We start from the raw sequence: 25,584 nt of genomic DNA, 5'->3' as shown, positions 1-25,584 counted from the left end.
TTATAGTTGATGTGGCCATATTATATTTGATTGGATTAAGATGTGGCTGGTTGGATTATCTCATTGAAAAAGGAGGTGGTCAAGCAATCTGATTTATGCTTTATCTAATAAAGGGAATCATACAGGGAGTCTGGAGAGAAGAAGGTAGGGGTAACTTTGTGTATCTGCGTGGAGGCTGCGGGAGGTTTTCTGTAGGAGTTGACCTTGAAGCTGACGGTGAGGGCGGGCACCGTGGAGAGCAGGGTTCTGGGAAGGGTACGTCCGAAGGAACTAGTTTATGAAAAGGCATCATGTGCTCAGGAACACTGAACATTCCTGGGTGGCTGCTGCATGGTGTGGAGTGTTGGGAAATGCGTGAGTGGATTTGGGGATTCGGGACCTGGTAGGAAAAATTCAACATTCCACTTTTATCTTAAAAGAGAGAGTCGGAGGAGATTTTCAAGAAAGGGAGTGACATTATCAGGTTTATTTTTATTTCTTATGAGGATCACTGGATGGGGTATGGAAGGTAGACAAGAATGAGAATGTGTCGAGGATACGGCACCTACGAGGAGGCTTTAGGTGGGAAAGAAAAAGCACAATTCTTGCATCTGCACAAATCCTGCACTGGTAGGAAAGGAGAGAAAAGGAAAATATATGCAAGTTTTTGTTTTTTTGTTTTTTTTTAATTAGCTATGTGTGAAGGACAGTAGTCTCAGAGATCACCGAGATTTCTTGTTTGGCCCATTCGATGAGTGGTAACGCCACAATATTTTCTTCTTGGCACGTAGGTGCCGTATCTGACTATGGTAAAATAAGAGGTTCCTTCTTGAGGTTGTGCTCAGAGGCATCACTGCTTTTAGGAGGACGAGCTGAAAGGCTGGCATGTAGTTCACAGCCAGTTCTTCTAAATGCCCGCCCATGAAGCACCGGTTGTGAGAAATGTGAACAGATACTCTGCGGAGGAAGAAATGTTGAGGAATCCAAAACTTTGGGGAAATATGAAATACTATACCACGCTTGGGGGGTCCCAGCAGAAACCCATTAGAGACTTACAGTAAAGAGACTCTTGAACGTCTTTAACTCAGAATTTCCCATCGTTACTTGGGTTTGGAAGCCCTTTCTCACAGAACCCGTATTTGAGGGGATCTAACCAGCCTGGATACGGTTTTCGTGTTATGAACTTTGAGAGGGGGGAGGATTCAGTTATCCAAGAATCGCTGTGTTTGAGTCAGAAGAGAGAACTGTGTCCGGTGGCATGCCCATGAATGTGTACGGGCCCACCTGGGGGGGCGGGGGGTAGGAGGCGGAGAGGTGTTAGAGATACAGGAGGAAACACGAAACCCTCCTCTGGGAGAGCAAGATAGAATTACCAGACACCGCTGAGTCCCCCGCGGAGGTTTGAGGTCATGAACTCAAAGCGAGGCAGCCGAGCGATGCTCTCCAGCTGCCTGGGTGTAGGAGTCGAGGAGACAGGATAGAGCTTTTCCAGGCAAGAAAAACGGGAAGGAGAGGAGCAGAGACTGAGAATCTGTGCAGCCGCTGGTGGGTAAGGGAGGAGGAGGCACAGGAGGAGGGCGTGGCGATAAGGGAGAGGTGCCGGGTCTTTGGATCAGAGGACAGTCGGGGTTGGGGTACCAGGGCTAATAATTTGAAGGTAGAGGCGGTTGACCGAGTTCACACTGGGGAGACGGGCCACTTGCTGGTAGGATAACCAGGGCGTGGCAAAGGAAGGGGTCAGGCAGCGGGGAGGTGTGGGGGTTAGGGAGGCTCTGCTGATGCCGCCCGGGATTATGATGGGCGCAGGCTGGAGGGTGAAGGCAGGGGAGCCAGGTGCTAATCCTCAAGGGTTCAGGAGCGCGGGGAATTCCAGAGATGACAGCAACAGCCGGGGTAGTATCACTGGGTCACAGGAGCTCTGAGGCAGCTGGGAGCTTAAAAGAAGAAGAAGAAGAAGAAGAAGAAGAAGAAGGAGAAGGAGAAGGAGAAGGAGAAGGAGAAGGAGAAGGAGAAGGAGAAGGAGAAGGAGAAGGAGAAGGAGAAGGAGAAGGAGAAGGAGAAGGAGAAGGAGAAGGAGAAGGAGGAGGAGAAGGAGAAGGAGGAGGAGAAGGAGAAGGAGGAGGAGAAGGAGAAGAAGGAGAAGAAGGAGAAGAAGAAGAAGAAGAAGAAGAAGAAATGCTTGTGAAACTGCGAAGACCTCTCCCTTTTAGACTTTGGGATGATGGGGATGTCAGAGGGAGCTGTGGGGGGCAATTAATGGTCCTGGGGTACAGCAGCCTTCCAGGGCGAGGCAAGGAGGCAACAGGGAAGGCTCCCAGAGGTGGCCGAGGATTTAGGAGAGCTTGCTGACCCGCGCTGCCTTCTGGAGGCCCGAGTGGAGGCGTCTGAGAGGGCGGGGCTGGCTGGATGCGACCCTGTCTGGGGCTTACCCGGTGAGGGTCCAGAGGATGACCGGGCTGCGGTGCATCAGGCAGGTGGAGGCTGGCCCCCAGGGAGGAGGGCGGGCTCCAGTGGGGTCCCATAGGCCCCGGGGAGGCCTCGCTCTGCTTGGCTGAAACTCCGAGAAGGCAGCTTTGGGCTTGGGTCTCCCCGGCCTCCTGCCCTGTGGTGCCCACTCGGCTGCCCGCCTGGGCCTGGGGGGAGGCCGAGCCAGCCTGTACCCCCAGCAGAACGTGTTCCTAGGGGCCGGTAGCCAGCTGGGCCCGCCTCACTGGCGGGGGTCCACGGTGCCACCCTCCGGGAGAGGGCTAAAGGTCGCCTCTGTCTGACCCTGGTCCTGGTGCTGGCTGGCACCCCCCAGAAGAGCGAGCCCGATGGAGGCGACAGGGGCCTGCCCCTCCAGGGCCTGCACACACCCGGCCTCCAGACTCCGCTGTCCCGGGCTGCACGCCCCCCAACCCGAGCCCCCCGCCGCAGGCCTGCGCCCTTGGGTGCCCGGGGCTTGGCGGGGCACCCCGGCAGCGGAGTCCCCTCTGCGGGCCCAGCCGTCGCAGCCAGCCTCGCGGCGTCCAGCGTGTGCACGTTTCAATCGGGTGCAACCGCACAGGTGAGTGTGTGGGCGGCACGGGCCGCAGGCCAAGGGCGCAGGTGGGGTGAGCGCCCCGCCCCCCGCCCCCCGCGGCCGAGGCCTCCACGTCCCACCAGAACGCGCCGCTCCGAGCAGCCGCCGGCGTCACCTTGGCCCTTTGCCGACGCAGGTGGCTCGGGCGGGAGCAGGAGGCCAAGGCCCAGTACAAGGGCGCGCTGTGCCAGGCGGGCCGCGCCCTGCACCTGCTCCGGGAGCGCGGGCGGCGGCGGGCAAGGTGGTGCTGCGCAGCTGGTACGAGAACAGGCACATCTTCCCCGCCAGCTGCTGGCGGCCCTACGACCCCGAGAAGGACTGGGACAGGGGTGCCGCCCCGTGACGCCCCGGGCTCCGCCTGGGCCCCGGCGCTGCACCTGCCCCTGCCCGCACCCCCCCCACTCCGGTCCGCGGCCCTGGCGCGGTACCTGCCCAGCTTCCTGCCCAGGCCCCTGCCCAGACCCTGCCCAGCCACCTGCCCAGCCACCTGCCCAGCCCCCTGCCCAGGCCCCTGCCCAGCTCCCTGCCCAGGCCCCTGCCCAGCCCCCTGCCCAGCCCCCTGCCCAGCCCCCTGCCCAGGCCCCTGCCCAGCTCCCTGCCCAGCCCCCTGCCCAGTCCCCTGCCCAGCCCCCTGCCCAGCCCCCTGCCCAGTCCCCTGCTCAGCCCCCTGCCCAGCCCCCTGCCCAGTCCCCTGCTCAGCCCCCTGTCCAGCCCCTGCCCAGCCCCCTGTCCAGCCCCTGCTCAGCCCCCTGCCCAGCCCCCTGCCCAGGCCACTGCCCAGACCCTGCAGCCCTGGCACGGCACCTGCCCAGCCCCTGCCCAGGCCCCCGATGTCTTCCCGCCGCTCCAGGGCTGCGACAGGCAGCCGAGGACACACCCCTGCCTTCCCTGTACCTTCCAACCTAATCCCCCGAAATGTAATAAAGACCCGAGGATGCACAGTGCTCACAGTACGCTCCCCCCGTGTGCTCCTTCTGTCGCGGAGGCTGTTTCGGGGCGTTGGGTCGCTCAGCGGGTGGCTGGCGAGGTGTCTTCGAGGGCACCGTGGACTCGCCCTAGGGCCCTGTGGGCTCTCCCCAGGGCCTCCCCCGCGTGGGCCATGGATGGGATGGGGTTGGGGGGACCAGGGGACCGGGGTGGCAGTGGGAAAGCTGGCAGTCCTGAGCAGGGACTAGGGCCAGGCCGCCTGAGCTTCCTTCACAACTCAGCTTCTGTGCTCGCTGTGCGACCTGGGACAAATTCATTGAACCTCTGTGCCTCAGTTTCCTCTCCTGTAAATAGGGACAATAGCACTTACCTCCTAAGATCCATGTGAAGACTAAACGAGTTAATATTCGTGGGGCCCTGGGAACTCCATAAATGCCTGCTGCTGGTCCCCATACGGCCTTGGTTAGCTTCTTTAAAGAACTGCTTCCACCCATTTCAGAACCATGGGAGGGCAAAGGTTGACCTGCCCACAACTTTTCCCAAGACCAGGGGAGAGGGGGGCAGGTGGCTCACAAACTGGGGGAGCAGCCCCTCTTGAGCAGTCCTTGGCTGGGCTGCTTAGCCCCAGGGGTTAGGAGTGGGTGCGTGTGGCCTAGAGATGGGATAACTGCGGTGCTTCTGCCTCGAGCTCCCATGTGGCTCCGCACAGCGCGGTTAAAGATCCCCTCATTACTTAAAATTTTGGTATTTTATTCATTGTGGTTTTCCTTGTGTTAATGTGGATTTTTAAAAAATGTGTTAAAATATCTCCCTTAAAATTTCATTTTTTTTGAGACAGACAGAGTGAACAGGGGAGGGGCAGAGGGAAAGAGAGAGAGATCGAGAGAGAATCCCAAGCCAACACCATCCTCAGTATGGTGTCCAACATGAGGCTCCCATCCCATGACCCCGAGATGACAACCTGAGCCAAAATCAAGAGTTGGAAGCTCAATTGACTGAGCCACCCAGGCGCCTCTAAAATATTTATCCTAATTACGAATTTTGGGGTGTTTCCAACCCCTCCCCCCATTTACCTTAACGCCCAGTGCTGATGCCTCACTCATCTTACCCCAGTCCCAGCTTGGAGGGTAGGAGGGACCCTTCTTTTCTCTGGGTTCTTGCCTCAACCCATAAGTAAGAACTTCCACCAGAATGTTCGCCCTCTAGGGTGGCGGGTTCCAGTCTGGGCTCCCCCTTAGGATCATCAGGGAAGCTTTTAAACCTTCCTGTTCCCAGTCACACCCAGAGCCCCATCTGAGTGGGAGGCAGACATGCGCATGTTTGAAGCTCCGCAGCGTTCAACTGCGCAGTCGGGTTTGAGAGCAAATGTCTGAGGTTGCCTTCTCTCTACCTCTTACTAAATCCTTCACTGAGATTCCAGGCCCAGGACAGGCTGAGGACCAGCAGTGGGGTGTGAAATGGAACCCAGAGTGTGGTCCTTGGAGCAGCAGCGTCAGCACCTGGCAGCTTACTAGAGAGCAGAGCCGTGCGGCCCACCCCATACCTACTGAATCGGAACGTGTGGTCCAACAAGGCCACGGGTGACGGATACGCACACAGAAACCTGTGGCTGGCTACACAGCTAATTCGAGCATATTAACTCAAGACCTAGACTTAGAGGGTACTGGATCTTTTGTTGCAGGTCAAAGCCACCTTTTCTGATCCAGCTTTAACTTAAGCCTTGACATGCTGGCCGCAGTCCAACTCTTGCATCTATTTTTTCATCGGTTTGGTGTTACTTAGATGTACTTATTTCTGCCATGCATGACCAAACTCCCCAAGTGACGGAGGCTTAAGCGAGCCTGTCTGTTTTCCTGTGCAAGCCTAGAGGTAAACTTGCACAGCATCAGCCAGAGACCAGGCCGCTGCCATCTGTTCCTTTATCCACGTGGCCGCCGCCATACCCACAGTTACCTCATGAGCCAAGACGGAAGCTCCAACCCCAGCCACCAGATCTGCATCCCGGGGACAGAAGGAAGGTAAGGGGAGGAAAGAAGTCCCAAAGGCATAAAACGGCTGTCTCCTAAGGATGCCTGTAAACCGACAAATACTAATTTGGTTTCAATCCCTTTTGCCACAACTTGGATATGTGGCCACAATTTGCTGCATGGAAGGCTGGGCGATGTGGACTTTTTTTGTTAATTGCTAATTTTTTTTTTTTCAATTTCAGTACAGTTAAGATGCGGTGTTATATTAGTTTCAGGTGTGCAATATAGTGATTCAGCGACTCAAACATTACTCAGTGCTCATCGTGGTAAGTGCACTCTTAATCCCCTTCACCTATGTCACCCTCCCCCGCCACCCGCTCCCCTCTGGTAACCATCTATGTGTTCTCTATAGTTAAGAGTCTGTTTTTTGGTTTGTCTCTTTTATCTTTGTTCTTTATTTATTTCTTAAATTCCACATCCAAGTAAAACCATACGATGTTTTTCATCCTCTAACTGACCTATTTCACTCAGCATTATACCGCCTAGATCAGCTATGTTGGATGGTATGAACTAGTATGAACACTAGTATGAACTAGTGTTTTCATACTCTTTAGATAAATTCCCAGTAGAGCAATTATTGGGTCATACGGTAATTCTACTTTTAATTTTTTAGGAGGCTCCGAATTGTTTTCCGCAATGGCTGCACCAGTTTGCATTCCCACCAACAGCTCTCCACATCCTCACCAACAGCTGCCATGTCTCGTGTTGTTGATTTTAGTCATTCTGACAGGTATGAGGTAATATCTCGTTGTGGTTTTGATTTGCATTTCCCTGATAATCAGTGATGTTGGAGTCTTTTCATGCGTCTGTTGGCCATCTGGATGTCTTCTTTTGGAGAAATGTCTGTTCAGGTCTTCTGCCCATTTTTAAGTGGGATGATTTGGTTTTTTCCCAGTGTTGAGTTCTGTGGGAGATGAAGTCTTGAGTTCAACTGCATCCTTACTGAATTTCTGCCTCCTGTATCTGACCATTTCTGACAGAGGTTGTAGAAGTCTCCAGCTATGACAGTGAGGTCAGCATGATAACCACTACGCTATGGAAGCACAATTCCAACTATGATAGTGGGTTCTCTAGCCTTGCAATTCTCCCGGTTTTTGCCGCACCTGTTTTTGATGCTCTTTTGTTAGGAGCATACATGTTAAGGATCGCTATGTCTTCCTGAAGAACTGACCTTTTGTCATTATATAATGACCTTCTTTATTCCCTGATAATGTTCCTTGCTTTGGGATCTGCTCTGCCCGAAATTAGTGTAGCTACTCCTGCTTTCTTTTGATTAATATGGTATATTTTTTCTCCATCTATTTACTCAATCTACATGTGTCTATATTTCAAGTGGGTCTCTTGTAGACAACGTAGAGCAGGGTCATATCTTCTTGACCTGCCCTGATGATCTCTGTCTTTTAATTGTTGCATTTAGGTCACTGATGTTCAAACTGATTGTTGATATAGTGGATTAATGTCTACGTGTTTGTTACCTCTATTTTTGTCTTCCATTCTTTTTCTGCTTCTCATGGTTTTAACTGAGCATTTTATATAATTCTATTTTCTCTCCTTTCTTGGCATATCAGTTATAGTTTTTCAAAATATTTTTCTTAGTGGTTGCCCAGTTTGCAATATACATTTATAGTTAGTACAAGTCCACTTTCAAATAACATTGTATTGCTTCACAGGTAGTGTAGGTAACTTATAATAACAAAGTAATTCCAATTCCAGCCCCCCCCCCAGGCCCCTGTATCATCGCTGCCATTCATGTAACTTATATAGAAGCCTTACATAGGCTTCTATGTAAGCATATATATATATATATGACATATGCAGAAGCATACATTGTCAAATACATGGTTGCTGTTATTTCGAATCAATTGTTATCTGTTATATCAATAATAAGAAAAATAAAATATTTAATTTTACCTTCACTTATTCCTTCTTCAGTGCTCTTCCTTTCTTTATGTAGATCTGAGTTTCTGTCCTATAGCATTTTCCTTCTCCCTAAAGAAGTTATTTTAACATTTCTAACAAGGCAGGTCTACTGGGGAAAAAAAAATCCCTCAAGTTTTGTTTGCCTGAGAAAATCTTTATTTCGCCTTCATTTTTGAAGGATAATTTTGCAAGTTGCAGAATTGTTGGTTGGTATGGGTTTTTTTCCCTCTCAACATTTTAAACATTTCGCTCCACTCTCTTCTCAACTGCAGGGTTTCTGAGAAGTCAGATGCCATTTTTGTCTCTGTTCCTCCATAGATAAGGTGTTTTTTCCCTATGATTTGTTTTGGGATTTTTTTTTCTTTATCTTTGATTTTCTCTATTTAAAAATGATACACTTAAGAGGATATATATATATATATATATATATATATATATATAAAAGCATTTATCCTTCTTGGTGTTCTTTGAACTTTCTAGATCTTGGCTTGGTGTCTGACATTAATTTAGAGAAATTTTCAGTCATTATCATGTCAAATGTTTCTTCTGTTTCTTTCTCTCTTCTCATTAAGATGTTTCCATTATGCACATGTTCCACCTCCTGTAGTTGTCCCACAGTCCTTGGCCATTCTATTCTTTTCTTGTTTTTCCTTTGTTCCCTTTGATTTTCAGTTTTGGAGTTTTCTATTGAGATGTCTTTCAAGATCAGAGATTCTTTACTCAGCTATGTTCAGTCTACTAGTAAGCCCATCAAAGGCATTCTTCACTTTTGTTACGGTGCTTTTGATCTTTAGCATTTCTCCTGGGGGTCTTTCTTAAGATTTCCATCTCTGCTTACATTACTTACCTGTTTTCACATGCTGTTTGTTTTCTCTATGAGAGCCCTGCGCCTGTTAAAATTTTCAGTTCTGAAAATTCTAACAGCCCTGCCATATCTGGTTTGGATGCTTTCTCCGTCTTTTCGAATATGTCTTATAATTTTTTTTCTTGATACCTGGACATGATATACCAGGTAAAAGTCTTTTAGTGAGACTATGCCCCTGCACTGTGAACTTCAGAAGCGTTTCCTACTTTTTTCTTTCCTCCCTTAAATGAAACAGGATGGCAAAAGTGGGCTCAAATTGGGTATTTCCTTTCTCTCAAGTCAATTAAGCTCTGATAATATCCCAACAGATTAGGCTCTAGTTAACTAGTTTCTTCTGAGGGCAGACCTTGTTAAGAACAGAGTGCTCTGTTGCATTCAACATTGTTTCCTTGCCCCTCCCTTTGCAGGAAGCAGGAAGGAATTTTTCTCTGATATTTGCTGTGGGAATCTGATTGACTTCCTAAAGGTAAAACAAAAGTAGGGGGACCCTGGAGTTCTTATATCTCAAGAGCTGACCACACTGAGCCTGAAGTAATTGTCAATTACAGTTCATATTTCTGTATTCCAGGAGGGTTTCTGCATCCTGGCACTGGTTCCCACAGAGGTTTCCTTTCATGGGTTTCTGCTGTGGTAAGTTGGAATTCTCTTCATCTGTCTGTTTCTCCAGTTCCAGGGCGCAGTCTGTTCCATGACCTTATTTCTCTAATGGTTCTAATGAGAGTTGTTGATTTTTCAGTTTGCTTGACTTTTTATTTGTTTGTTAAGAGGGGATGGATACTTATAAGCTCTTTACATGCCTAAACCAGAAACCAGGAATATTCCTCTCCCCTCAATATTAGGAAGCACTGAGCATTCTAATAATTTCAGCTTCTTGAGAAAGAGATCTTCTGCAGTCTTCTGAGCATCCCAGTCTGGGTTGGTGTCTCTCTGTGGCCCATGGCTGACCTTCTGGAACCTTGCTTCACCCTCATCCTGGAAATACCCTCCACCTGCCTTATTTGTTAAATTCCATGTTTCCCATATCTTGGGTCTTCTTGTCTTCTTTCTTGGTTTACTTCTAACTTTTTGTGAAGTACATCGTCCCATTGCTTGATGATGAAGGATATTTGAGAAGTATTTGTTTTTAGAGCTTGAATGTGTAAAATTTTCTTCATTTTACCCTACTACAGGACCAAAAGTTTGGCAGGTGGAACTCAATTTCTGTTAAAAGGCATTGTTCCATCGAATCGTAGTTTGCTTTCTTGACTATTCCATTTAATACATTTAGCAGAAGGTCAAATGTAGAGGTGGTTACATAAAATCTAGGACGACCATTCCAGACCCTCCGTGGAGGAATGGTTGAGATTTTCTTGCCCATCTTCTTGCCCCTTACTTCCTCTGCATGTTTAAGATGCTCTGCTTCTGCCTGTCCAGAGAAGACTTCTCTTTTTTTTTTTAAATACATTTTGCAATCTTTTTTTTTAAAGATTTTTATTTATTTATTTATGATAGTCAGAGAGAGAGAGAGAGAGAGAGAGAGAGGCAGAGACATAGGCAGAGGGAGAAGCAGAGAGCCCGACATGGGATTCGATCCCGGGTCTCCAGGATCACGCCCTGGGCCGAAGGCAGGCGCTAAACCGCTGTGCCACCCAGGGATCCCCCAGAGAAGACTTCTCAAAGGAAGAAATCCCTCCTTTGTTGGGTCATCCGATTTCCCAGTCTTCCCCCTGGCATGTCTTCACCCAGGTGTAAATCCTCTCCCTTTATGGCCCATATCACTTTGTACTTGTCATGTATTCTGTATTGTGCTGTGCTTTCCCCGCCTCATCTCCATGTATTCCTTTGTAAACTTAAGCCTGGGGGTCAAGGCTTTACGATTCCTGTCTCCCCAGAGTGACTAGGCCACAAAAATTGTTTACTTGAATTCAGTGGAGATGAAATTTATTCCAGGACAAAGAAGTGTGTATGCACAGACATCATTTAGCCCAAATACTTCTGCGTGGAATTCAGTACTGAAGTAGACAGGCGCATTATTTTGGAGGTTCCCATCCAAATGAATTTAGGGGAAAGTTGTCACCTACCTCCCTGAGTGGTACTAATGACTCCACAGAACACAAGACATAACCTATCCCCCTTCTTCTGTTGCTGACCCCAAGCTAACACCCGGGGACACACCTGTCATTGCAACCACCTCTAAGATGAAGTCTGTATTCTGACAAAAGTGCTGCATTTCAGCACCCACTGTTATTGGTCTATTTATTATTAACCAACTGCTTATTCTTCAGCTTGAAAAACCTTGTGGAAGACTATTCATATTGAGAGCTAACATGTAGTATATGCGATTGTGCTAGAAACTGTTCTAAGAGCTTCAGCTATTTTAACTAATTTAATTCTTATGAGGATCCTATGAGACAGGTTTTGTAATTCCCATTTTACAGATGAGGAACAGAGAGGTTTAAGTAATCTCCTCAAATTTAAACACCAGTGAGAGCAGAATTGGGCACTACTGTGTTTCTTCCCTTTGCCAGCTAGAAAGCACTTGATTTATTTTGACTTGCTTTGGGGGATAGACAAGACAATCCTCATGAGGGCAAAAATGCTTTTATGCGGGGTGAGTGTGAAGACCACTCAACCTTGAACATTTCCTTATAAAACATGGGAGAAAGCCTGTGTATGGATGAGCTCTTGGGGATTATCACAAGATCTCCCATCTTCTTCAAACACCCTAATTGAGGTACTTAGGAAAGTATTAATGGGTAAACAGCAAAGAATGTCAACTAGCTTGACACAAGCAGATGCCAAGCAGGTATATTGATTTGAGAGCCATCACAGGGATCTCAGGGTCAGGGTTTCATTTGTTTTTTTTTCATTATTTCTCAGAATGAGGGACCAGAGTTTATACATTCCTAACCAAAGGGTTGCAGCAAGCAAAGGCATTTCTTAGGGATTCATATATATTTTTTCCATGTAAATATAATGATAAATGATAATAAGATGAAAAAGAAAAAAACAGATGAAGACAAAACAATTCTATGCTGAAAAACGTATAGACTTTTTGAAAAGTAACATGTATTTATATTTATGTTGATATGTTTATGTATGCACATTGCATGGTATGAGCATGTGTGTATGTACATGTGTGGTATGTGCATGTGTGTGTGTGGTGTGAGCATGTGTGTGTGTGTGTTTATTTGGATCTCCAGCAGAAACTTGAAGTGCCCTTTCTCAGGCCTCAGGGATCACAGGATACCGAGTGTGTTTCATTAGGGCAGTGTTGAGTACTAGTTACGGCTAATGAGCTGGAGAAGCTGAAGTCACGAAGAAAGCAATAAGAATTTAACCCCACATGTGGGAGCCAGTCTCCAAGAGGGCCCCCAAAGATTTTTTCTTCTTGGTTTCATGCCCTGGTATAACCAATAGGATTTTGATAAAATGGCAGTGTGTGACATTTAAGACAAGGTTATAAGAGGCATTGTACCTTTTTTCCACCTTGCTCTTTTGAACAACTCACTTTGGGGGAAGCCAGCTATCCCTTTGTGACATTTAGGCAGCTGTAGGGACAGGGCCACCTGGCAAGAAGTAAAGAACCGAAGCCTTCTGCTGGCAGCCAACCAAAACTTCTGCAAGCATCTAACTTGGAGTCAGATCCTCCAGCCCCAGTCAAGCATTCAGATGACTGCAGCCCAGGCCAAAACCATGACTGATCTCATGAGAGATCCTGAGCCATATATAACTAATATAGATATATTAATTGAGACACATTTTATATACCATAAAACATACTCATTTCGATTTCAGTGGTTGTTAGTATATCCATGGAGCTGTGCAAACACTACCATAATGTGATTTTAGAATATTTTCATCATTTCAAAAACAAACTCCGTACTCAACATCCATCTCCCCAACCCTAAGCATCTACTAATTTGCCTATTCTGGACACATGATATCAATGGTGTTATATGCCATGTGGCCTTTGGTGTCCGCCTTCTGTCACTTAGCATAATATTTTCAAGATTTTTCCATGTATCAGTACTTCATTCCCTTTTATGGCCAAATAATATTTCAGTGCATTGGTATACCACATTTCCTTTATTTAGTAGATGATGGACATTTGGGTTGTTTGGATTTTCTGACTTTATGAATAATATTACTGTGAACATTTGTGTACAAGTTTTTGTGTGGACATGATGTTTTCACTTCTCTTGGGTATATACATAGGAGCAAATTACGGATCTTTGTGGTGACTATATGCAGAAACTGTTGAGTAATTTCCAGGCTGCTTTCCAAAGCAGCTATACCATTTTATGTTCCCATCAATAATATCTGAGGGTTTCAAATTCTCTACATCCTCATCAACACTTATTATCATCCATCTTTTTTTATTAAAGCCATACCTGTGAAGTGGTATCTCATTATAGTGGTTATGATTTGTATTTTCTGGATGGCTTATGCTTATTGGCCACTTGTATATTTTCCATGGAAAATTTTCTATTCAGATCCTTGGCCCATTTTTAATGGGATTACTTGGGGGTTTTGTTATTATTATTATTATTATTATTATTAATTATTATTATTGAGTCTTAGGAGTTCTTTACTTACAATAATCCAAGTGCTATGTCAGGTATATGATTTGCAAGTGTATTTTCCATTCTGTGGGTTGTCTTTGCACTTTCTTGATAGTATTAATTGAACACAAAAGGTTTCAACTTTAATGTAATTCAATTTATCTACTTTCTAAATTTTTTTTTTTAATTTTTATTTATTTATGATAGGCACACAGTGAGAGAGAGAGAGGCAGAGACACAGGCAGAGGGAGAAGCAGGCTCCATGCACCGGGAGCCTGACGTGGGATTCGATCCCGGGTCTCCAGGATCGCGCCCTGGGCCAAAGGCAGGCGCTAAACCACTGCGCCACCCAGGGATCCCCAATTTATCTACTTTCTAAAATTTTGTTGATGGTTCTTTTGGTATCATAGCTAAGAAACTATTGCCGAATCCAGGCTTATAAAATGTACTCCTGTTTTCTTTGAAGAGTTTTATAGTTTTATCTCTTACATTTGTCTCTTGATCTGTTTTAATTTGACTTTTATATATGGTGTGAAGTAAAGGCCCAAATTAATTCTTTGGCATGTGGCTATCTTGTCCCAGAGCCACCTGTTGAAAAAGCTATTCTGTCCCTGTTGAATAGTCTTGGCACCCAAAATGATACAAATCAGTTGACCATTGACATATGGGTTTATATCTGGACTCTTGATTCTATTCCCTTCTTCTATGTGTCTATTGTTATGCCAGTACAACACCGTTTTGATTACTGCTGCTTTTAGATAGTTTTGAAATAGGGATGTACATGTCCTCCAACTTTTTCTCCTTTTTCCAAGCAATGAATTTTCTCAGTTTTTAGTTTATCTGGGAATGTCTTTATTTCACCTTCATTTTTAAAAGATAGTTTTGCTGATCATATGCTTCTTGATTCAGAGGCTGGTTGATTTTTCTATCAAAGTGAATATGGCCTTTGGCCTCCATTATTTCTGATGAGAAGTCAGTTTATTGAGGATTCAGTCAATCTTATTAGCATTCCCTTGCATATGATGAGCCATTTTTCTCTTGTGGCTTTTAAGATTGTGTCTATTGTTGGCTTTCAGCATTCTGACTGTGATGTGTCTAGGTGTGGCTCTGTGCTTTCATTCTACTGAGAATTAATTGAGCCCCTTGTACGTGGAGGTTAATTCCTTTCAGCAAATTTTGAAGTTTCCAGCCATTATTTCTTTTAATATCTTTTTCAGTTCCCTTTTCACTATCTTCTCCTTTTGGTATACACAGCATATATATGTTGATGTGCTTAAAGATGTCCCACATTTCTCCAAGACTCAATTTTTCTTTTCTTTTTTCCTCTTTTGTTCCTACTGCATAATCTCCATCTATCTTCCAGTTTGCTTATTCCTCCTTCTCCCAGCGCAAATCTGTGGTTAAGTCCCTCTACTGAAATCTTCACTTCAGATATTACATTTTCGACTCTAGAATTTCCATTTGGCCCTATTTTGTAATTTATATCTCTTTTATATTTGATATTTGATGAGACATCATTACACCTTCCTTTATTTCTTTAGACATGGACTCCTTTAGTTCTTTGAACATATTGAAAAAAGCTGCTTTCACGTTTTTGTCTGCTAAGTCCAACATCTAGCTCCCTTAAAGGTAGTTTCTATTTCCTGCTTTTCCTCCTGTGCTTGGTCACACTTTCCTGTTTCCTTGCATGTCCTCATATTTTCTGTTGAAACCTGGACATTTTAGATAATATATTGTAGCAACTAGGGATACTGTTTTTTTTCTCCCTTCTAAGGACTGTTGCTGCTGTTGTTTACTTAGTGAGTTGACTTGACCAGTTCAGCAAAATCTATTTTTCCTCTACTGTGCGGCCTCTGGCATCTCTGCTCAAGCTTTTTCCCATCAATTTTATCTTGAAGCCTGATTTCCTACAGTCCCCCCTGGGTCAGCATAGGTTATCAGTGAGCCTATGACTGTGCAGAGCTTGTAGGGAAGCCCCCTGAATCAATGATTTGTACTCGATCTGGATATGGTTTAGAGACTGCTTTCACTGTTCAGTGAGTTTATCCATTGCCCTTCTTTCAGCCGGGGGCCAGTAGCTCAGAATTTCTGTCTCCTTTTACTTACTCTTTGGAGGACTCGGCCTTGGGCATACACACAGAGTTCCTGATCACCGGGGAGACTGCAGGTTTAGCTGAACTCTCTTTGTCTCTTTCCATGACCTCCTCATTAAGCTTCTGGCTCATCTGCTTCTATATGTAGCATACCCAGTTGTTAGCCTCCACTAATTGCTGGTTAATTGCTCCATTGTTCTTACTAATGACTTGGGGCATAAATTGCTCCACAGTCTGATCCAGTGAAAGTAGAGCCCCTTGGCAGGATCAGAGCTTTGGTAGTCTTATGGCTCGCTCCAGCGTTTTCCTGGGAAGAATGTCTGTGCTTTGGATGAGGAGTCAGGGAGGTGAGGAGGTAGGGAACTCACTCTTTACCAGCTGCACCACCATCCTTACCAAGCAGGAGCTGTGTGTGGGGAAGGTAGGAACTGGCGCTGTCAGATGGCCGCCCCACCACCCAGTATAGATCTTCCACAGCCCAGAGGTGAGGTTTGGGGTTGGGGTAGAAGATGGAATATGCCAGTATTCACCAGCTGCCAAATGTGCCTACATTAGATCTTCTACCTCAGGAAGCTGGAGGAGATGGGAGCTGCCCCTCAGTTGTTAGCCTTGACCTAGCTTTTGGGAAGGTCTCTAGTTAGATATAAATAATTTGGTTCCATTTCAAAGACAGTAAGAATAATATCTCTCATCTTACATGCTCTTCTTCAATGTGAGCTCCATCAGAAGTTGAGGATTTTTTCCCTATTTCCTTGGGTGGGTTGAAGGCCCTGTGCCTGTTTTGACTAGTGAAATATAGGGGAAGTAATGCTGTTCCCTTGGATGGAGTTTTAACTGGCCTTGAACCTTCTCCCTGCATCTCACAATACTTGCTTCCAAGATACACTCTCCTAAGATCTAGCTATCCTGCTGAGAAGCCAATCCACATGCAGAAGCCATGTTGAGGTGCTTCCGGTGGTGTCCCAAACTGAGCTTCCAGTCTATAGCTAGCACCAACTGCCTGTCATGTGAGTGACCAATCTTGGATGTTCCAGCCCAGATGAGGCCCCAAATGACTTCAGCCCCCACAGATGGCATCCACAGCCGAACCACCCAGGTAAGCCCAAAAGATCCACAGAATCGTAAGAGGTAATAAAATAGCTGTTGGATATTGTTATTTTAAGCCGTGAAGTTTGACTCAGTGTGTTCACCCACCTGGAAGTTCCCCAAACCCCATTGTTTACAGGATGTTTCATTACATAGGCATGATTCATGAAATCACTGGCCATTCATGTTTGAGAATCTGTAGCCCTTCTTCTCTCCCCAAAGTCAGAGGGTAGAGATGAAAGTTTCAACCCTCTAAACATATGGCTGGTTCCTCTGGCTGCCCGCCTCCATCCCAAAGCTGTCTGGAGCACCACCAGGAGTCACCTCATTAATATAAAATGAGGTGAAGTCTAAGGAACTTGTTATGGATAACTTATACTCTTATCACTCAGGAAATTCCAGGGGTCTCAAGAGCTCTGTGCTCCAGGGACATAGACCAAATATATATATTTTTTTCTTGTACCACAACCCTATATAAGCAACATCTACCTAAATCAGTGTCTTCCAAACTTATTTGGCCACGATCCTTAAATATGTCTCACCTTCTAACCACGTATGCAAACACCACACACACAGATATATGCAGATGCATATATAACACTGAAACTAAAGTTTTGTACAATTTCTAGGAAATCATATTCACCCTCACTGCATGCAATATACTCTGATATTTTCAATCCAGTTTAAGTCATTCCTGTTCCATTCTGTTCCTCCTTCTTCCTTTTTCCTTTCAAAGGCTGGTTCCAATCCATGAAATGATTTTCCTGACCCACTAATGTGTCTCAAGCCATAGTTTGAAAGACACTGTGCTCTCAGTAGCCAAGACTTACTATGTCTCTTCTCTGAGGCCTTGCGGAGAAGAAGGAGAGAGAAGATACTCTTTGCCAAAAGGAGTCACCTCCTGGACCAGCAGGTGAAGATACGCCTCAGAAATGGCACCACCCCCTTCCTTCCTGCTAATGACGTGATAAGCTGCAAATTTCTCATGCAGAGTAAGAGATCAGAGCTCAGTGAGTGTCAACTGTGTAGCTGTAAAGAAGAATGAGAACAGGTGATGGATGGCAGCAGAAAGACTTAACATCCCTTATAGACGGCTCTCGCCCATGCAACAGCTGAGCACATGTTTTTCAGTCAGTCACTTATTTCAGAAATCCAAACTGCTGTCCTAGGACCCTCTTGGCTCTATACCTGCCCTCAAGCGTGTACTTGAGTCTTTGTGTCCCCCACCGCCAGTCACACCTCTGCACTGTCCCGAGAAGGCTGGGTGACCTCACCACCACACACCAATAGCCGGAAGGCTGACCATTCTAGAGATCTCTTCCAGAGCTGTGGACATAGAAAGGGAGTCCTCGCCTAGCACTGGAAGAGGGGGTCTGGCTTCAAGAAACAAGTGTGTCCCAGAGAGGATGGCAAAGGGCTTGGTTCCTAGAGATGTCATGCCCAGCCTTGTGAGTTTAAAGACAGATGTTCTTTGTTATTCTAGAGAAGCATATGGCTTTTTACGCCTTCTTTATTCTTCCCTCGGTTAAATTGCTATGGAATTGTCTCCTTGTCTCCCTTCTTTTAATGGACCATGTCTAACATCTGTGCAGTTACAAATGGGGCATGCTCATTTGTGGGTTTATGGAGCTTGAATAACCTCATGTCTGCCACGGACCTGCTGCCCCATGCAAACAGCGAGAAGCGGGGGGCACTGCTGGAGTGTGAATTAGGTCAGTTCACAGGGCAAGGAAAATTAATGAAGCAATGGGTATTAAGGACAAAAGAAATCCTAACCTAACTGTCCTGGAATATTGCTTAACCTGGATTCATTTGCCCTCTCTAAAGCTTGTACATGACACGAGTGTGGCATTTCCTGGGTTTTATTTTTTATATTACAAATTTAACATGCATATTACAGAGAATTTTTAAAATATAAAAAAGGAAACAAATCAGTCATAATCGTGCTACTCAAAGAAGACTACAGTTATTGTTTTGATTTTTTTTTCCACTCATTTTATCCCAGGCATGAGTGTACTTGAGATGCATTGGAATCATTAAACTGTATATGCAATTTTGTAATCTGCTTTTTAAATTCCCCGTTATATTCCCCATGTTGTCTTCAAAAGCATCCCACAAAATATTTTTATCTCAATTTCTCCCTCATTCTTATAAAAAAATATGTGTGTGCTCCGTCAATATCTTCAAAGATAAACAGATTTGGAACATGCAGTGTTTGGCTGTTCTAGATTTTAAAAATTAGTGTCCTTGGCAATGACAGGCCAAAGTAAAGAAAATACAGGCCTTTTTTTTTTTTTTTTTTTCTGCAATTGCTTTGAAATTAGGCTCTCTCTGTAGGGTGACAGTTAACACCAACCACCTCCTGTACTTGGTGGTTACTGAGACGTGCATTTGTGTCTCCTGGGAAAGAGGCTTAGAACCCTTTAAGTAGGATTAAAATCCTACTTTTTAAAAAAGGGGACAGTCTACCAATCTGAATGCTGGATTTTTCAGAAGGGGGAAAGTAATAAAGTCTCTTTTCAAACCAAGTAATTGTGAGGTTAAGTTGGGCCCGTTAAAACGCGGTTTGCAGTCCTCAGACCTTGAGGCACAGCCTTTTCAAACATGTGGACAGAGGACTCTAGAACCCTCCATAACTGCTGGGAAATGGGAATTCTTCCAAACTTAATGGATTTTATTGGGGGGGGAATATTTAATTTCACTTTGGGCATAGAAAGTGGGAGTCGTTGGGGGGGGACCTTTTAAAAAATTATAAAACTCTTGTCCTCCTCCAGCTGTGCACTTATAGTATTGTTCGGATTTTCTTAGAGGACCTAAGGCAGGTGGCATCAAGCCAGCCCTCCCCCGCCTCCCTCTAGAGCCCCCTGGGAGCCGAGTGCGGGGCGCAGGCTTGATGGCCCGACCCGCGGAGGACAGGGCGCCTCGCTGCCCAGATGGCGCCGCCACCTGCCTTCCTGCCAAGGACGGGACAAGCCGCAAATTTCCCGCCGACCATGTGTGATCTCTGTGGTCTTCCTCCCAAGCTCTTCCTCCAGCCACCCTCGACTGCAAAGGCGGCTCTACTCCTGGCTCTCCAGCACCAAGCGGCTTCAAGAAAGAGAAAATAAGGACACTAGGCCTCTGAGCCGTGGAGTGGCCCCATCAGGAAGCTGACGGGGAGTAAAATGTCACCTACACGGGGCCTCTGCGTGGCCTTGAGTGAGTGTGTCCCAACGAGCTTCGGAGTTTTCACCTGGGCCACATAGGTGCCGTGGGACAGAGTGTCCCGGGTTTCTCTGGGTGCCAAGGAACCGAGGGCCTGGGCCTGCCTTTGAGAGCTGGTGTGAAGCTGTCCTCCTCCTCCTCCAGGGCTGCGAGGTGGCAGGTCTTCCTCCCTCTCCTGGCACCAGGGCACCAGGCTGCAGGGACAGCCCTGGGGCCTGAGTGACAAGGAGACGAGCTGGAAAAGGCTGTTTGCGGGGAGGAGGAGCAGCCCAGAACCACCAACGCCCTGCACGCAGGGCCCAACCCACACAGGGTCCCAGGGGACCCGGACTGGACAGGGCAGCCCTGCAGAGATGCCGAGCATTCCTTCCCAGAGGGGGGCGAGCCCAGGAATCTGTGTTTTCCTACCGATGCTGACCTCAGGCTCTGTCAGCCTCTGCGTCTGCACAGCTGCATCCCTGGGCTCTATCAGCCACCAATCTGCAACCCACGGATTGAAGCGCTTTTCAACCAGGAGATAAGGACATTGGTTTGGCGACACACAATAGTCTAGTCTTGTCTTTTCAAGGAAGCTGTGATTTTTCAAGACACCAGATTTCTAACTGTACCAACCACTTAACGTCACTCACACACATGAAGTGATGGGCAGGAGTTAAACACGTTGATTTCCCGAACCTACTTCCTTCCGTCTTTGCACCATTATTCCCTTTGTGCCCAACCTTCACGTCATGAGGGCCACGCAGTCTCTCAAATCCCGAGGCTACGTAAAGGAACAGGTAGCCTGGAGACATTTCTGCTGGTACCTTACCAACGAGGGTATCCAGTATCTCCGTGATTACCTCCACCTACCCCCCGAGATTGTGCCTGCCACTCCGCGCCGCAGCTGACCTGAGACTGGCAGGCCACGGCCCAAAGGTCTGGAGGGAGAGCGATCTGCAAGACTCACACAAGGGGAAGCTGACAGAGACACCTACAGACGAAGCGCTGTGCCCCCTGGTGCCGACAAGAAAGCTGAGGCCCGGGCTGGGTCAGCAACCGAGTTCCAGTTTAGAGGCGGATTTGGTCGTGGACATGGTCAGCCACCTCAGTAAAATTGGAGATTGTTTTGTGTTGAATAAATCGATAGCCAGAAAAACATTAAAAATATATATATATTAGGCCAAATTAGGTGGGTCAGTCTGGTCTGTTTTGCTTGGCAGAGGTTCAAATCTCCTCCACTTCTGCCTTCGGAAAGTCTGAAGAAGCCAAAATGAATCTCAATCTCCATTTCAACTGTAAGTAACTAGAAAGAAAGAAAAATAAAGAAAGAAGAAAGAAAGAAAGAAAGAAAGAAAGAAAGAAAGAGAGAAAGGAAGAGAAGAAAGAAGAAAGAAAGAAAGAAAGAAGAAAGAAAGAAAGAAAGAAAGAAAGAAAGAAAGAAAGAAAGAAAGAAAAAGAAGAAAGAAAAGAAGAATGAGGAAATGAAATCAAACTTTAAAATTTTTCTCCAGGCCAAAAAAAAAAAAAAGAGGGTGTGTTTGTGTTCTCTCTTTTTCCTGCCTGTCCCATTGTATATGATCTCACATCACAAGAATCTCTGTTACAAGTCAGACCCAGCTCTGCCTTTGAAAGAGGCGGCCAAGTGCAGTTATGGGAACAAAGGGTATCTCATCTACGAGGCCAGCATTGAGGGATAAGCTGTGGCTCTTAAACGTTGGGGAACAGGAGTGACAAGAGCTTCCTAAAACTGTGAAGTCCGGGCCAAGGGGTGCAGCTCAGTCACACCGTCAGGGGACTCTGGAGCAAGTGAGTTGGGGAGGGGCAGTCGCTGAGAAACTGCAAATTAGAGCAAAACACCTCTGGCTCTGGCAGCCTGTTGGCCTCGGGGAGGACCAGAAGCTTCGGGGGTGAAGAAGTTGAAGTGGTAAGTATGGACATCCTTTTAAGGATGGTTAGAAAGGGAAAGGAAGAAATTGAACAATAGCTGGTGGTAGGTGTCAGGAGGAAGGAAGATGCCCTGTACCTTTTTTTTTTTTTAAAGAATGGAAAGATTTAGGGCGCCTGGGTGGCTCAGTGGTTGAGCATCTGCCTTTGGTTCAGGGCATGATCCCGGGGTCCTGGGATCGAGTCCCACATCAGGGTCCCTGCACGGAGCCTGCTTCTCCCTCTGCCTGTGTCTCTGCCTCTCTCTCTATGTCCCTCATGAATAAATAAATAAAATATTAAAAAAAAAAAAAGAATGGCAAGATTTAAGTGTATTTATGTGCTTAAATGAAAGGACTGATAGAGACGTCGGAGATTACAGGAGAACAGAAGATGACCGGAGTCTAGGCCCCAGAGGAGGTAAGAACACTGAGGATCCAGCTCATCGCCAGTGCGCGACCAACCAGCTTTGCAGAGGAAGAGGGAACTGTATCCTCGGAGTCAGGAGGCAACCTGAGTAACCTTCTGGGATAAGAGTAAATGGACGGAGTCCTAAAGTTCCTATACAAGTGTTGCTTGGTCGTTTGAACTTATTTGAAGTGTTGAAATAGGGAATAGGACTTAGAGAAGAAAAAAAAAATGCATACCCAGGAAAGCTCTAGTTGTCGAAGCCCAACCAGCGGTGCCCAGATGTTCAGGAGAAATGGCTCTATCTTCTCACCAAAAAAGGGCTGATTGGAGTCCTAGCCTCTCCTCGTGGCTGCTAACTGACCCTCTTGTTAAAAACATCCTGCACGGATGACTTATTTGAGGCCAGTGACCCGGTGGTTCTCGGGGGACAATATCTCGCGAAGCCCCAGGCAGTGCTAAGGGCCCTAACCCAGTGTTTCTCACGTCTGTTTTGCATTACATGTGAGTCGTGCACGTATAGCAAGAGCGAGCAGCAGGAAAGGGGGGAGAAAGTCCCTCGCAGCCACGCAAAAATGTGCCTTTTAAGACCTGGGTGCCGCCCCAGCTCCCCCCAGGGTGCCCCGACAGCCCTTGCCTCCCGGCATTCAGGGCCGCGTGTCGTCCCCTCACACATGGACTCGAGGCCGGCCCTGCGCGCCGCGGCCAGGGCAAAGGTGCAGCTTGGGGGCCGAGGCCATAGAAGGCCGCGGAGCTTCCCCGGTGACCGGCGGGTGTCGGTAGCAGCATCTTCACGTTTGGGGCCAGAGAATTCTTCGCCGTGGGAGGCCGTTCCGGGAGCTGTAAGGGGTCTCGAGCACCCGGGTCTCTACCCGTTAGGGGCCGGGAGCCCCTCGTGCTCAGCTGTAAGAGACCAATGTCCCCAGACCCTGCTGAACGACCTCGGGGTGCGGGGTAAAGCTGTCCCCAGCTGCTGGCTCGGGGGGAAAGCAGCTCCCAAACATCGTGACACGGCTCGGGGAAGAACTGAGTGCCCCCCAGCCAAGGACGGACCCCAGGGGCCATCACTGTAGGAAAGTCACCCGAGAGTGGGTCCAGCCCCAGACACTGGGGCTCCAGCCAAAACTGGTGGCGAACATGCGGGAGCCAGAGAGACCCCGACGGATGGCCCCCAAATTCTTGACCCACGGAAACCAGGGGAGATCATCATAATTGTGTTTTAAAAGCCACCCAGTTTGGGGGAGACTCGCTCAATAGGTGCCTCGTTAGGCATCACCCTTGATGTTCGAATACCGGGGCCACACACAGGAGATGTGCACTGTCTCCAAGATCCTTTTTCTTTCTGGAGAGCGTTTCCCTCAGGTCCAGGTGGAGAATGGTGATCGGCACCACTGTCTGCTCCGCACACAGAATTATCTTGTGAACCTGAATTATTCACAGCATTTCAGTTGGCGGGGAGAAGCATAAACGCTAGCCCTAAGGAGTGTGGCGGGAGGGGATGCTGGCTCCCAAGTCTTAGCTATCGCATCCCAATTTTTGTGAACTAAGTTCCTGTCCCCAAAGCAATGACATACTTGCAGGAACCCCGGCCCTGCCTGGCCGGGTGTGTAGGACCAAGGGGGCCTCCGTCGGGCTCAGGCCAGGTCACTGTGGGAGGCAGGGGGCCAGGGACCTGGGGCGTTGTACTGATTCAGGCTGATTATTCAGGGGCCTGGCCACCTCCGCGGCCTGAAGGACACTGACAATATCATCTGCTGCCTAAAATACCAAGTCGGGGGGCGGGGGGCAGCCCAGGTGGCCCAGAGGTTTAGCGCCGCCTTTGGCCCAAGGCCTGATCCTGGAAACCCGGGATTGAGTCCCATGTCGGGCTCCCTGCATGGAGCCTGCTTCTCCCTCTGCGTGTGTCTCTATGAATAAATAAATAAAATTTAAAAAAAATCGATACGTCTTTCCTAAACAGGCTGAATGTGCTGCTCCCGCAGTGAGGCACTTACTGAGGCAGGAGATCAAATTTCTCAGTCCTGGGAGCCCTGCTCTTGCTCGTCCTACTGCTTTGGTATTAAGCTCTGGGACCAGTGTGTTGGCGCTGAGATCTTGGCAAGGGAGCTTGGGGTTTTTGTTTTTGTCATTGTGTGTTTCCCATATGATTCTCATTTTTACAATGGATTACATTCCCTGCGTGTGTGTCTCTCTTCTTCTTCTTCTTCTTCTTCTTCTTCTTCTTCTTCTTCTTCTTCTTCTTCTTCTTCTTCTTCTTCTTCTTCTTTTTAGCTGCCATAAGCTGGAGTTATTCAGCTTTGGTTTTCAATATTGTTAACAAAGATGCATGACTCCACGTTTTACTCTGGTCAACAGATATGTTATTCCATTAGCAAATTGCTGATTTTTAGATTACTGAATCCAGTGACCCAGTTCTAGAAATATAAATGTCATGCCAGTGATTACCCTGCAAATTTATTAGGGGAGAGGAAGCTGGAAATTAGGAAGCAAAGAACTACAGATTCTTACTTCTTTGGTTTGATTTTAAAGTTCAACCAGCCAATACATCATCAAGTATTTATTTGAGGAAAAGGGACAGGAAAGGAAAGAAGAATAAGAAAACCTTTTTAGACCTTAAAATGAGCCAGATACTTTGTGAGGCTCTGCATTTTCTCGCTCAGCCTTCATTAAGAAGGTAGGTACTGTGGTCCCTGAGGTCAAATGTGGAAACAGGCTTTCAGAGCTTCAGCGTCATGTCCTGATGTTTAAGTGGTCCAAGCTCTGCCTTCCTCCTAGCCTTCGTCTTCTGCTAAGCCACATAGATGACATTTCTCTTTGTGTCAGAGTTCTTGACGGGAAACAGTGGGAAACAGCCCTGATAAGCAAAGAGGAATTTATTGGATGGAAAAGGGGTTGGTGGTAAGTGGGGGAGGATATGAGTGTGGCTCACAGCATCAGTAGGGGAGTGCAGGACCACACTTGGGAACAAGTAGGAGCAAAGTATCTTGGAAATCCTAAAACACAGCAGTGGTCTCCCTACAGAAGCAGGTAGCCAGGCCTGCTGGCTTGCTTCTGAGAATGACCCAACCCGATCCCCCCGCATTTCCTCAAGAGTCAGAGTCCCAGATAGTGTGTCTAACCGGCCAAGCCTAGGGCTCACGCTCACCCACACAGATGCATCCCGACACAAGGATAGCTTCTGCCAAGACCTCATGTAGCAGGGGAAAGTTGGGAGTCATGGATGCCAGACAGGCCTGTCACATGTCCATCAAGCTCTTGCAAACTGAATGTCTAATGAAAAAAAAAATGTAGAGTTGCAATGTAAAAGTAACAGATCTACCTGAGATGAATGTGTCTTTTTGGTTAGAACAAACACTAACACCCCACGCAGGGTGGGACTGTATCGGACATGGTGTCACCCAGAGTCCGGGACATGAGGAGTATCCTGGTGTATATTCCTTGAATGAATTCTGTGAATAAATTTTGCCTGCTGTTTCTTCCACTGCTTTATCCAGTGACATCACCCTTACAGCTCTGGGCAGATGGGACATAATTAACTCTATTTACAGACTTAACATATTCCAAACCA

General features: G+C 47.0%; 2 long non-coding RNA genes across 4 annotated transcripts; both read left to right on the top strand.

Moving 5' to 3' along the window:
* The first annotated feature begins 184 nt into the window (after positions 1-184).
* On the top strand, positions 185-6,223 carry LOC121499269. Of its 2 annotated transcripts, none has more exons than XR_005990079.1 (3): positions 185-216; positions 5,649-5,985; positions 6,177-6,223. It is a non-coding gene; the product is annotated as an uncharacterized LOC121499269 (long non-coding RNA). The 2 variants fall into 2 exon arrangements; XR_005990078.1 differs by lacking the exon at positions 185-216 and adding an exon at positions 931-1,524.
* Positions 6,224-9,186: 2,963 nt separating this feature from the next.
* On the top strand, positions 9,187-20,841 carry LOC121499268. Of its 2 annotated transcripts, XR_005990077.1 has the most exons (4): positions 9,187-9,245; positions 9,328-9,409; positions 16,297-16,512; positions 17,239-20,841. It is a non-coding gene; the product is annotated as an uncharacterized LOC121499268 (long non-coding RNA). The 2 variants fall into 2 exon arrangements; XR_005990076.1 differs by lacking the exon at positions 9,187-9,245 and having other exon boundaries at positions 9,283-9,409.
* Positions 20,842-25,584: the final 4,743 nt, after the last annotated feature.

The sequence above is a fragment of the Vulpes lagopus genome, chromosome 10 (genome assembly GCF_018345385.1).
Source record: "Vulpes lagopus strain Blue_001 chromosome 10, ASM1834538v1, whole genome shotgun sequence".
Taxonomy (NCBI): Eukaryota; Metazoa; Chordata; class Mammalia; order Carnivora; family Canidae; genus Vulpes; species Vulpes lagopus.
Note: the sequence above shows the minus strand (reverse complement) of the source record. Positions and strands in the feature narration are given on the sequence as shown.